Source organism: Lagopus muta, unplaced genomic scaffold (assembly GCF_023343835.1).
Source record: "Lagopus muta isolate bLagMut1 unplaced genomic scaffold, bLagMut1 primary scaffold_204, whole genome shotgun sequence".
In the NCBI taxonomy this organism is placed as follows: domain Eukaryota; kingdom Metazoa; phylum Chordata; class Aves; order Galliformes; family Phasianidae; genus Lagopus; species Lagopus muta.
This window is the reverse complement of record NW_026040244.1, coordinates 1062-14019: the sequence shown is the minus strand read 5'-3', so window position 1 is coordinate 14019 and position 12958 is coordinate 1062. Positions and strand designations below refer to the sequence as shown.

At 38.6% G+C, this 12958-nt stretch overlaps 1 long non-coding RNA gene across 5 annotated transcripts; it reads left to right on the top strand.

The window, feature by feature from the left end:
* Positions 1–1519: 1519 nt before the first annotated feature.
* On the top strand, positions 1520–3560 carry LOC125687772 (uncharacterized). Of its 5 annotated transcripts, none has more exons than XR_007374389.1 (4): positions 1520–1591; positions 2740–2903; positions 3109–3190; positions 3273–3560. It is a non-coding gene; the product is annotated as an uncharacterized LOC125687772 (long non-coding RNA). The 5 variants fall into 5 exon arrangements; XR_007374387.1 differs by having other exon boundaries at positions 2740–2944; positions 3150–3190; XR_007374391.1 differs by lacking the exon at positions 3109–3190.
* Positions 3561–12958: the final 9398 nt, after the last annotated feature.

Below are 12958 nucleotides of genomic sequence, written 5' to 3'. Positions count from 1 at the left end.
AGGGATTTCTATGAAAATAAGCGATATTTAAGGGGAAAAACAGGGATTTCCATGAAAATAAGCGATATTTTAGGGGAAAAACAGGGATTTCTATGAAAATAAGCGATATTTCAGGTGAAAAACAGGGATTTCCCTGAAAATAAGCGATATTTAAGGGGAAAAACAGGGATTTCTATGAAAATAAGCGATATTTTAGGGGAAAAACAGGGATTTCTATGGAAATAAGCGATATTTTAGGGGAAAAACAGGGATTTCTATGAAAATAAGCGATATTTTAGGGGAAAAACAGGGATTTCTATGGAAATAAGCGATATTTAAGGGGAAAAACAGGGATTTCCATGAAAATAAGCGATATTTAAGGGGAAAAACAGGGATTTCTATGAAAATAAGTGATATTTAAGGGGAAAAAACAGGGATTTCTATGAAAATAAGCGATATTTAAGGGAAAATACAGGGATTTCTATGAAAATAAGCGATATTTAAGGGGAAAAACAGGGATTTCCATGAAAATAAGCGATATTTAAGGGGAAAAACAGGGATTTCCATGAAAATAAGCGATATTTAAGGTTAAAAACAGGGATTTCTATGAAAATAAGCGATATTTAAGGGGAAAAACAGGGATTTCCATGAAAATAAGCGATATTTAAGGGGAAAAACAGGGATTTCTATGAAAATAAGCGATATTTAAGGGAAAATACAGGGATTTCTATGAAAATAAGCGATATTTAAGGGGAAAAACAGGGATTTCTATGAAAATAAGCGATATTTAAGGGGAAAAACAGGGATTTCTATGAAAATAAGCGATATTTAAGGTTAAAAACAGGGATTTCTATGAAAATAAGCGATATTTAAGGGGAAAAACAGGGATTTCTATGAAAATAAGCGATATTTAAGGTGAAAAACAGGGATTTCTATGAAAATAAGCGATATTTATGGTTAAAAACAGGGATTTCTATGAAAATAAGCGATATTTAAGGGGAAAAACAGGGATTTCTATGAAAATAAGCGATATTTAAGGTTAAAAACAGGGATTTCTATGAAAATAAGCGATATTTAAGGGGAAAAACAGGGATTTCTATGAAAATAAGCGATATTTAAGGTGAAAAACAGGGATTTCTATGAAAATAAGCGATATTTAAGGTGAAAAACAGGGATTTCTATGAAAATAAGCGATATTTAAGGGGAAAAACAGGGATTTCTATGAAAATAAGCGATATTTAAGGGGAAAAACAGGGATTTCTATGAAAATAAGCGATATTTAAGGGGAAAAACAGGGATTTCTATGAAAATAAGCGATATTTAAGGGGAAAAACAGGGATTTCTATGAAAATAAGCGATATTTAAGGGGAAAAACAGGGATTTCTATGAAAATAAGCGATATTTAAGGTTAAAAACAGGGATTTCTATGAAAATAAGCGATATTTAAGGTGAAAAACAGGGATTTCTATGAAAATAAGCGATATTTAAGGTTAAAAACAGGGATTTCTATGAAAATAAGCGATATGTAAGGGGAAAAACAGGGATTTCTATGAAAATAAGCGATATTTAAGGTTAAAAACAGGGATTTCTATGAAAATAAGCGATATTTAAGGTGAAAAACAGGGATTTCCATGAAAATAAGCGATATTTAAGGGGAAAAACAGGGATTTCTATGAAAATAAGCGATATTTAAGGGGAAAAACAGGGATTTCTATGAAAATAAGCGATATTTAAGGTTAAAAACAGGGATTTCTATGAAAATAAGCGATATGTAAGGGGAAAAACAGGGATTTCTATGAAAATAAGCGATATTTAAGGTTAAAAACAGGGATTTCTATGAAAATAAGCGATATTTAAGGTGAAAAACAGGGATTTCTATGAAAATAAGCGATATTTAAGGTGAAAAACAGGGATTTCTATGAAAATAAGCGATATTTAAGGGGAAAAACAGGGATTTCTATGAAAATAAGCGATATTTAAGGGGAAAAACAGGGATTTCTATGAAAATAAGCGATATGTAAGGGGAAAAACAGGGATTTCTATGAAAATAAGCGATATTTCAGGGGAAAAACAGGGATTTCTAGGAAAATAAGCGATATTTAAGGTGAAAAACAGGGATTTCCATGAAAATAAGCGATATTTAAGGTGAAAAACAGGGATTTCCATGAAAATAAGCGATATTTAAGGGGAAAAACAGGGATTTCTATGAAAATAAGCGATATTTAAGGTGAAAAACAGGGATTTCTATGAAAATAAGCGATATTTAAGGGGAAAAACAGGGATTTCCATGAAAATAAGCGATATTTAAGGGGAAAAACAGGGATTTCCATGAAAATAAGCGATATTTAAGGTGAAAAACAGGGATTTCTATGAAAATAAGCGATATTTAAGGGGAAAAACAGGGATTTCCATGAAAATAAGCGATATTTAAGGTGAAAAACAGGGATTTCTATGAAAATAAGCGATATTTAAGGGGAAAAACAGGGATTTCTATGAAAATAAGCGATATTTAAGGTGAAAAACAGGGATTTCTATGAAAATAAGCGATATTTAAGGTTATAAACAGGGATTTCTATGAAAATAAGCGATATTTAAGGGGAAAAACAGGGATTTCCATGAAAATAAGCGATATTTAAGGGGAAAAACAGGGATTTACATGAAAATAAGCGATATTTAAGGTTAAAAACAGGGATTTCTGTGAAAATAAGCGATATTTAAGGTTGAAAACAGGGATTTCTAGGAAAATAAGCGATATTTAAGGTGAAAAACAGGGATTTCTATGAAAATAAGCGATATTTAAGGTTAAAAACAGGGATTTCTATGAAAATAAGCGATATTTAAGGTGAAAAACAGGGATTTCTATGAAAATAAGCGATATTTAAGGTTAAAAACAGGGATTTCTATGAAAATAAGCGATATTTAAGGTTAAAAACAGGGATTTCTGTGAAAATAAGCGATATTTAAGGTTGAAAACAGGGATTTCTGTGAAAATAAGCGATATTTAAGGTGAAAAACAGGGATTTCTGTGAAAATAAGCGAAATTTAAGGGGAAAAACAGGGATTTCTATGAAAATAAGCGATATTTCAGGTGAAAAACAGGGATTTCTATGAAAATAAGGGATATTTAAGGTGAAAAACAGGGATTTCTATGAAAATAAGCGATATTTAAGGTTAAAAACAGGGATTTCTATGAAAATAAGCGATATTTAAGGTTAAAAACAGGGATTTCTATGAAAATAAGTGATATTTAAGGGGAAAAACAGGGATTTCCATGAAAATAAGCGATATTTAAGGTTAAAAACAGGGATTTCTATGAAAATAAGCGATATTTAAGGTTAAAAACAGGGATTTTTATGAAAATAAGCGATATTTAAGGTTAAAAACAGGGATTTCTATGAAAATAAGCGATATTTAAGGTGAAAAACAGGGATTTCTATGAAAATAAGCGATATTTAAGGTGAAAAACAGGGATTTCCATGAAAATAAGCGATATTTAAGGTGAAAAACAGGGATTTCCATGAAAATAAGCGATATTTCAGGGGAAAAACAGGGATTTCTATGAAAATAAGAGATATTTAAGGGGAAAAACAGGGATTTCTATGAAAATAAGTGATATTTAAGGGGAAAAACAGGGATTTCTATGAAAATAAGCGATATTTAAGGTGAAAAACAGGGATTTCTTTGAAAATAAGCGATATTTAAGGGGAAAAAACAGGGATTTCTATGAAAATAAGCGATATTTAAGGGGAAACACAGGGATTTCTAGGAAAGTAAGCGATATTTAAGGAAAAATGGGAGCCAAATTCCCACGAACAAACATGGGAAAAATGCAAGAAAAATTCCCACGAAGAAACGTGGGAAAAATGCGGGAAAAATTCCCACGAAGAAACGTGGGAAAAATGCAGGAAAAATTCCCACGAAGAAACGTGGGAAAAATGCGTGAAAAATTCCCATGAGGAAACGTGGGAAAAATGCCGGAAAAATTCCCACGAAGAAACGTGGGAAAAATGCGGGAAAAATTCCCACGAAGAAACGTGGGAAAAATGCGGGAAAAATTCCCACGAAGAAACGTGGGAAAAATGCGGGAACAATTCCCACGAAGAAACGTGGGAAAAATGCAAGAAAAATTCCCACGACGAAACGTGGGAAAAATACGGGCAAAATTCCCACGAAGAAACGTGGGAAATATGCGGGAAAAATTCACATGAAGAAACGTGGGAAAAATGCTGTAAATTCATACGAAGAAACGTGGGAAAAATGTGGGAAGAATTCCCACGAAGAAACGTGGGAAAAATGCGGGAAAAATTCCCACGAAGAAACGTGGGAAAAAAGCAGTCAAAATTCCCACGAAGAAACGTGGGAAAAATAGGGGAAAAATTCCCACGAAGAAACGTGGGAAAAAAGCAGTCAAAATTCCCACGAAGAAACGTGGGAAAAATAGGGGAAAAATTCCCACGAAGAAACGTGGGAAAAATGCGGGAGAAATTCCCACGAAGAAACGTGGGAAAAATGCGGGAAAAATTCCCACAAAGAAACGTGGGAAAAATGCGCGAAGAATTCCCACGAAGAAACGTGGGAAAAATGCGAGAAAAATTCCCACGAAGAAACATGGGAAAAATGCGTGAAAAATTGACACGAAGAAACGTGGGAAAAATGCCTGAAGAATTTTCAGGAAGAAGCGTGGGAAAAATGCGAGAAAAATTCCCACGAAGAAAGGTGTGAAAAATGTCAGAAAAATTCACACGAAGAAACGTGGGAAAAATGCGGGAAAAATTCCCACGAAGAAACGTGGGAAAAATGCTGTAAATTCATACGAAGAAACGTGGGAAAAATGTGGGAAGAATTCCCACGAAGAAACGTGGGAAAAATGCGGGAAAAATTCCCACGAAGAAACGTGGGAAAAATAGGGGAAAAATTCCCACGAAGAAACGTGGGAAAAATGCGGGAAAAATTCCCACAAAGAAACATGGGAAAAATGCGGGAAAAATTCCCACGAAGAAACGTGGGAAAAATGCGGGAAAAATTCCCACGAAGAAACGTGGGAAAAATGCTGGAAAAATTCCCACGAAGAAACGTGGGAAAAATGCCTGAAGAATTTTCAGGAAGAAGCGTGGGAAAAATGCGAGAAAAATTCCCACGAAGAAACGTGGGAAAAATGCAAGAAAAATTCCCACGAAGAAATGTGGGAAAAATGCGGGAAAAATTCCCACGAAGAAACGTGGGAAAAATGCGGGAAAAATTCCCACGAAGAAATGTGGGAAAAATACGAGAAAAATTCCCACGAAGAAACGTGGGAAAAATGCAGGAAAAATTCCCACGAAGAAACGTGAAAAAATGCGCGAAAAATTCACAAGAAGAAACGTGGGAAAAATGCGGGAAAAATTCCCACGAAGAAACGTGGGAAAAATGCGGGAAAAATTCCCACGAAGAAACGTGGGAAAAATGCGGGAAAAATTCCCACGAAGAAACGTGGAAAAAATGCGCGAAAAATTCACAAGAAGAAACGTGGGAAAAATGCGGGAAAAATTCCCACGAAGAAACGTGGGAAAAATGCGGGAAAAATTCACATGAAGAAACGTGGGAAAAATGCTGTAAATTCATACGAAGAAACGTGGGAAAAATGAGGGAAGAATTCCCACGAAGAAACGTGGGAAAAATGAGAGAAAAATTCACACGAAGAAACGTGCGAAAAATGCGGGAAAAATTCACATGAAGAAACGTGGGAAAAATGCGGGAAAAATTCACACGGAGAAATGTGGGAAAAATGCGAGAAAAATTCCCAGGAAGAAACGTGGGAAAAATGCGGGATAAATTCCCACGAAGAAATGTGGGAAAAATGCGGGAAAAATTCCCACGAAGAAACGTGGGAAAAATGCGGGAAAAATTCCCACGAAGAAATGTGGGAAAAATGGGAGCCAAATTCCCACGAAGAAACGTGGGAAAAATGCAAGAAAAATTCCCACGAAGAAACGTGGGAAAAATGCGGGAAAAATTCCCACGGAGAAATGTGGGAAAAATGCGGGAAAAATTCACACGAAGAAACGTGGGAAAAATGCAGGCAAAATTCCAACGAAGAAACGTGGGAAAAATGTGCGAAGAATTCCCATGAAGAAACGTGGGAAAAATGTGGGAAAAATTCCCAGGAAGAAACGTGGGAAAAAAGCAGGAAAAATTCCCACAAAGAAACGTGGGAAAAATGCGGGAAAAATTCACACAAAGAAGCGTGGGAAAAATGCAGGCAAAATTCCCACAAAGAAACGTGGGAAAAATGCGGGCAAAATTCCCACGAAGAAACGTGGGAAAAATGCTGGAAAAATTCCCACGAAGAAAGGTGGGAAAAATGAGAGAAAAATTCACATAAAGAAACGTGGGAAAAATTCGGGAAGAATTCCCAAAAACAAACGTGGGAAAAATGCGGGCAAAATTCCCACGAAGAAACGTGGGAAAAATGCGGGAAAAATTCCCACAAAGAAACGTGGGAAAAATGAGGGAAAAATTCCCACGAAGAAACGTGGGAAAAATGCGGGAAAAATTCCCACGAAGAAACGTGGGAAAAATGCGGGAAAAATTCACATGAAGAAACGTGGGAAAAATGCTGTAAATTCATACGAAGAAACGTGGGAAAAATGTGGGAAGAATTCCCACGAAGAAACGTGGGAAAAATGAGAGAAAAATTCACACGAAGAAACGTGCGAAAAATGCGGGAAAAATTCACATGAAGAAACGTGGGAAAAATGCGGGAAAAATTCACACGGAGAAATGTGGGAAAAATGCGAGAAAAATTCCCAGGAAGAAACGTGGGAAAAATGCGTGAAAAATTCCCATGAGGAAACGTGGGAAAAATGCGGGAAAAATTCCCACGAAGAAACGTGGGAAAAATGCGGGAAAAATTCCCACGAAGAAATGTGGGAAAAATGGGAGCCAAATTCCCACGAAGAAACGTGGGAAAAATGCAAGAAAAATTCCCACGAAGAAACGTGGGAAAAATGCGGGAAAAATTCCCACGGAGAAATGTGGGAAAAATGCGCGAAAAATTCACACGAAGAAACGTGGGAAAAATGCAGGCAAAATTCCAACGAAGAAACGTGGGAAAAATGTGCGAAGAATTCCCATGAAGAAACGTGGGAAAAATGTGGGAAAAATTCCCTAGAAGAAACGTGGGAAAAAAGCAGGAAAAATTCCCACAAAGAAACGTGGGAAAAATGCGGGAAAAATTCACACAAAGAAGCGTGGGAAAAATGCAGGCAAAATTCCCACAAAGAAACGTGGGAAAAATGCGGGCAAAATTCCCACGAAGAAACGTGGGAAAAATGCTGGAAAAATTCCCACGAAGAAAGGTGGGAAAAATGAGGGAAAAATTCACATAAAGAAACGTGGGAAAAATTCGGGAAGAATTCCCAAAAACAAACGTGGGAAAAAAGCGGGAAAAATTCCCACGAAGAAACGTGGGAAAAATGCGGGAAAAATTCCCACGAAGAAACGTGGGAAAAATTCGGGAAGAATTCCCAGGAATAAAGGTGGGAAAAATGCGGGAAGATTCACACAAACAAACGTGGGAAAAATGCAAGAAAAAATTCACACGAAGAAAAGTGGAAAAATGGGACAAAAATTCCACGAAGAAACGTGGGAAAAATGCGGGAAAAATTCCCACGAAGAAACGTGGGAAAAATGCGGGAAAAATTCCCACGAAGAAACGTGGGAAAAATGCGGGAAAAATTCCAACGAAGAAACGTGAAAAAAATGCGCGAAAAATTCCCACGAAGAAACGTGGGAAAAATGCGGGAAAAATTCCCACGAAGAAACGTGGGAAAAATGCGGGAAAAAATTCCCACGAAGAACCGTGGGAAAAATGCGAGAAAAATTCACACGAAGAAACGTGGGAAAAATGCGGGAAAAATTCTCACGAACAAACGTGTGAAAAATGCGGGAAGAATTCCCACGAAGAAATGTGGGAAAAATGCGGGAAAAATTCCCACGAAGAAACGTGAAAAAAATGCGGGAAAAATTCCCACGAAGAAATGTGGGAAAAATGGGAGCCAAATTCCCACGAAGAAACGTGGGAAAAATGCAAGAAAAATTCCCACGAAGAAACGTGGAAAAATGTGCGAAGAATTCCCATGAAGAAACGTGGGAAAAATGCGGGAAAAATTCACACGAAGAAACGTGGGAAAAATGCGTGAAAAATTTCCCACGAAGAAACGTGGGAAAAAAGCAGGAAAAATTCCCACAAAGAAACGTGGGAAAAATGCGGGAAAAATTCACACAAAGAAGCGTGGGAAAAATGCAGGCAAAAATTCCCACGAAGAAACGTGGGAAAAATGTGGGAAGAATTCCCATGAGGAAATGTGGGAAAAATGCAAGAAAAATTCCCAAGAAGACACGTGGGAAAAATGCGAGAAAAATTCCCACGAAGAAACGTGGGAAAAATGTGGATAGAATTCCCACGAAGAAACGTGGGAAAAATGCGGGAAAAATTCCCACGAAGAAACGTGGGAAAAATGCAAGAAAAATACACACGAAGAAACGTGGGAAAAATGAGGAAAAAATTGCCTCGAAGAAAGGTGGGAAAAATGCGGGAACAATTCCCACGAAGATACGTGGGAAAAATGAGGGAAAAATTCCCACGAAGAAACGAGGGAAACATGCGGGAAAAATTCCCCACGAAGAAACGTGGGAAAAATGCGGGAAAAATTCACACGAAGAAACGTGGGAAAAATGAGGGAAAAATTCACATGAAGAAATGTGGGAAAAATGCGGGAAAAATTCCCACGAAGAAACGTGGGAAAAATGCGGGAAAAATTCCCACAAAGAAACGTGGGAAAAATGCGAGAAAAATTCCCACGAAGAAACGTGGGAAAAATGCGAGAAAAATTCTCACGAACAAACGTGTGAAAAATGCGGGAAGAATTCCCAGGAAGAAACGTGGGAAAAATAGGAGCCAAATTCCCACGAAGAAACGTGGGAAAAATGCAAGAAAAATTCCCACGAAGAAACGTGGGAAAAATGCGGGAAAAATTCCCACGAAGAAACGTGGGAAAAATGAGGGAAAAATTCCACGAAGAAACGTGGGAAAAATAGGGGAAAAATTCCCACGAAGAAACGTGGGAAAAATGCGGGAAAAATTCACATGAAGAAACGTGGCAAAAATGAGGGAAAAATTCCCACGAAGAAACGTGGGAAAAATGCGGGAAAAATTCCCACGAAGAAACGTGGGGAAAAATGCGGGAAAAATTCCCACAAAGAAACGTGGGAAAAATGAGAGAAAAATTCCCACGAAGAAACGTGGGAAAAATGCGGGAAAAATTCACATGAAGAAACGTGGGAAAATGCGGGAAAAATTCCCACGGAGAAACGTGGGAAAATGCGGGAAAAATTCCCACGAAGAAACGTGTGAATAATGGGAGCCAAATTCCCACGAAGAAACGTGGGAAAAATGCAAGAAAAATTCCCACAAAGAAAGGTGGGAAAAATGAGGGAAAAATTCACATAAAGAAACGTGGGAAAATTGCGGGAAAAATTCCACGAAGAAACGTGGGAAACATGTGCGAAGAATTCCCACGAAGAAACGTGGGAAAAATGCGAGAAAAATTCCCACGAAGAAACGTGGGAAAAATGCAAGAAAAATTCCCACGAAGAAACGTGGGAAAAATGCGAGAAAAATTCCCACGAAGAAACGTGGGAAAAATGCGAGAAAAATTCCCCCAAAGAAACGTGGGAAAAATGCGGGAAAAATTCCCAGGAAGAAACGTGGGAAAATTGTGGGAAGAATTCCCATGAGGAAACGTGGGAAAAATGGGAGCCAAATTCCCACGAAGAAACGTGGGAAAAATGCGGGAAAAATTCCCACGAAGAAACGTGGGAAAAATGCGGGAAAAATTCACACGAAGAAACGTGGGAAAAATGAGGAAAAAATTCCCACGAAGAAACGTGGGAAAAATGCGGGAATAATTCCCACAAAGAAACGTGGGAAAAAATGCGGGAAAAATTCCACGAAGAAACGTGGGAAAAATGCGGGAAAAATTCCCACGAAGAAACGTGGGAAAAATGCGGGAAAAATTCACATGAAGAAACGTGGGAAAAATGCTGCAAATTCATACGAAGAAACGTGGGAAAAATGTGGGAAGAATTCACACGAAGAAACGTGGGAAAAATGCGGGAAAAATTCACATGAAGAAATGTGGGAAAAATGCGGGAAAAATTCCCACAGAGAAACGTGGGAAAAATGCGAGAAAAATTCACACGAAGAAACGTGGGAAAAATGCGGGCAAAATTCCCACGAAGAAACGTGGGAAAAAAGCGTGAAAAATTCCCCCAAAGAAACGTGGGAAAAATGCGGTAAAAATTCACACAAACAAACGTGGGAAAAATGCGGGAAAAATTCCCACGAAGAAACGTGGGAAAATGCGGGAAACATTCCCACAAAGAAACGTGGGAAAAATGCGGGAAAAATTCTCACGAAGAAACGTGGGAAAAATGCGGGAAAAATTCTCAGGAAGAAATGTGGGAAAAATGCGGGAAACATTCCCACGAAGAAACGTGGGAGAAATGCGGGAAAAATTCCCACGAAGAAACGTGGGAAAAATGCGAGAAAAATTCCCACGAAGAAACGTGGGAAAAAGCGAGAAAAATTCCTCGGAGAAACGTGGGAAAAATGCAAGAAAAATTCCCACGAAGAAACGTGGGAAAAATGCGGGAAAAATTCCCAGGAAGAAACGTGGAAAAATGCGGGAAAAATTCCAACGAAGAAACGTGAAAAAAATGCGCGAAAAATTCCCACGAAGAAACGTGGGAAAAATGCGGGAAAAATTCACCACGAAGAAACGTGGGAAAAATGGGAGCCAAATTCCCACGAAGAAACGTGGGAAAAATGCAAGAAAAATTCCCACGAAGAAACGTGGGAAAAATGCAAGAAAAATTCCCACGAAGAAACGTGGGAAAAATGCGTGAAAAATTCCAACGAAGAAACGTGAAAAAAATGCGCGAAAAATTCCCACGAAGAAACGTGGGAAAAATGCGGGAAAAAATTCACACGAAGAAACGTGCGAAAAATGCGGGATAAATTCCCACGAAGAAATGTGGGAAAAATGCGGGAAAAATTCCCACGAAGAAACGTGGGAAAAATGCGGGAAAAATTCCCACGAAGAAACGTGGGAAAAATGCGGGAAACATTCCCACGAAGAAACGTGGGAGAAATGCGGGAAAAATTCCCACGAAGAAACGTGGGAAAAATGCGAGAAAAATTCCCACAAAGAAACGTGGGAAAAATGCGGTAAAAATTCACACAAACAAACGTGGGAAAAATGCGGGAAAAATTCCCACGAAGAAACGTGGGAAAAATGCGGGAAAAATTCCCACGAAGAAACGTGGGAGAAATGCGGGAAAAATTCCCACGAAGAAACGTGGGAAAAATGCGAGAAAAATTCCCACGAAGAAACGTGGGAAAAAAGCGAGAAAAATTCCCACGAAGAAACGTGGGAAAAATGTGGGAAAAATTCCCACGAAGAAACGTGGGAAAAATGCGGGAAAAATTCCCATGAAGAAACGTGGAAAAATGCGGGCAAAATTCCCACGAAGAAACGTGGGAAAAAAGCGTGAAAAATTCCCACGAAGAAACGTGGGAAAAATGCGAGAAAAATTCCCACGAAGAAACGTGGGAAAAATGCGCGAAGAATTCCCACGAAGAAACGTGGGAAAAATGCAAGGAAAAATTCTCACGAAGAAACGTGGGAAAAATGCGGGAAAAATTCCCACGAAGAAACGTGGGAAAAATGCGAGAAAAATTCCCACGAAGAAACGTGGGAAAAATGTGGGAAAAATTCACACGAAGAAACGTAGGAAAAATGTGAGAAAAATTCCCACGAAGAAACGTGGGAAAAAAGCGTGAAAAATTCCCACAAAGAATCGTGGGAAAAATGCGGTAAAAATTCACACAAACAAACGTGGGAAAAATGCGGGAAAAATTCCCACGAAGAAACGTGGGAAATAGGCGTGAAAAATTCCCACAAAGAAACGTGGGAAAAATGCGCGAAGAATTCCCACGAAGAAACGTGGGAAAAATGCGGGAAAAATTCTCACGAAGAAACGTGGGAAAAATGCGGGAAAAATTCCCACGAAGAAATGTGGGAAAAATGCGGGAAACATTCCCACGAAGAAACGTGGGAGAAATGCGGGAAAAATTCCCACGAAGAAACGTGGGGAAAATGCGGGAAAAATTCCCACGACGAAACGTGGGAAAAAGCGAGAAAAATTCCCACGAAGAAACGTGGGAAAAATGTGGGAAAAATTCCCACGAAGAAACGTGGGAAAAATGCGGGAAAAATTCCCACGAAGAAAACGTGGGAAAAATGCGGGAAAAATTCCCACGAAGAAACGTGGGAAAAATGCGAGAAAAATTCACACGAAGAAACGTGGGAAAAATGCGGGAAAAATTCTCACGAACAAACGTGTGAAAAATGCGGGAAGAATTCCCACGAAGAAATGTGGGAAAAATGCGGGAAAAATTCCCACGAAGAAACGTGAAAAAAATGCGGGAAAAATTCCCACGAAGAAATGTGGGAAAAATGGGAGCCAAATTCCCACGAAGAAACGTGGGAAAAATGCAAGAAAAATTCCCACGAAGAAACGTGGGAAAAATGTGCGAAGAATTCCCATGAAGAAACGTGGGAAAAATGCGGGAAAAATTCACACGAAGAAACGTGGGAAAAATGCGTGAAAAATTCCCACGAAGAAACGTGGGAAAAAAGCAGGAAAAATTCCCACAAAGAAACGTGGGAAAAATGCGGGAAAAATTCACACAAAGAAGCGTGGGAAAAATGCAGGCAAAATTCCCACGAAGAAACGTGGGAAAAATGTGGGAAAAATTCCCATGAGGAAATGTGGGAAAAATGCAAGAAAAATTCCCAAGAAGACACGTGGGAAAAATGCGAGAAAAATTCCCACGAAGAAACGTGGGAAAAATGTGGATAGAATTCCCACGAAG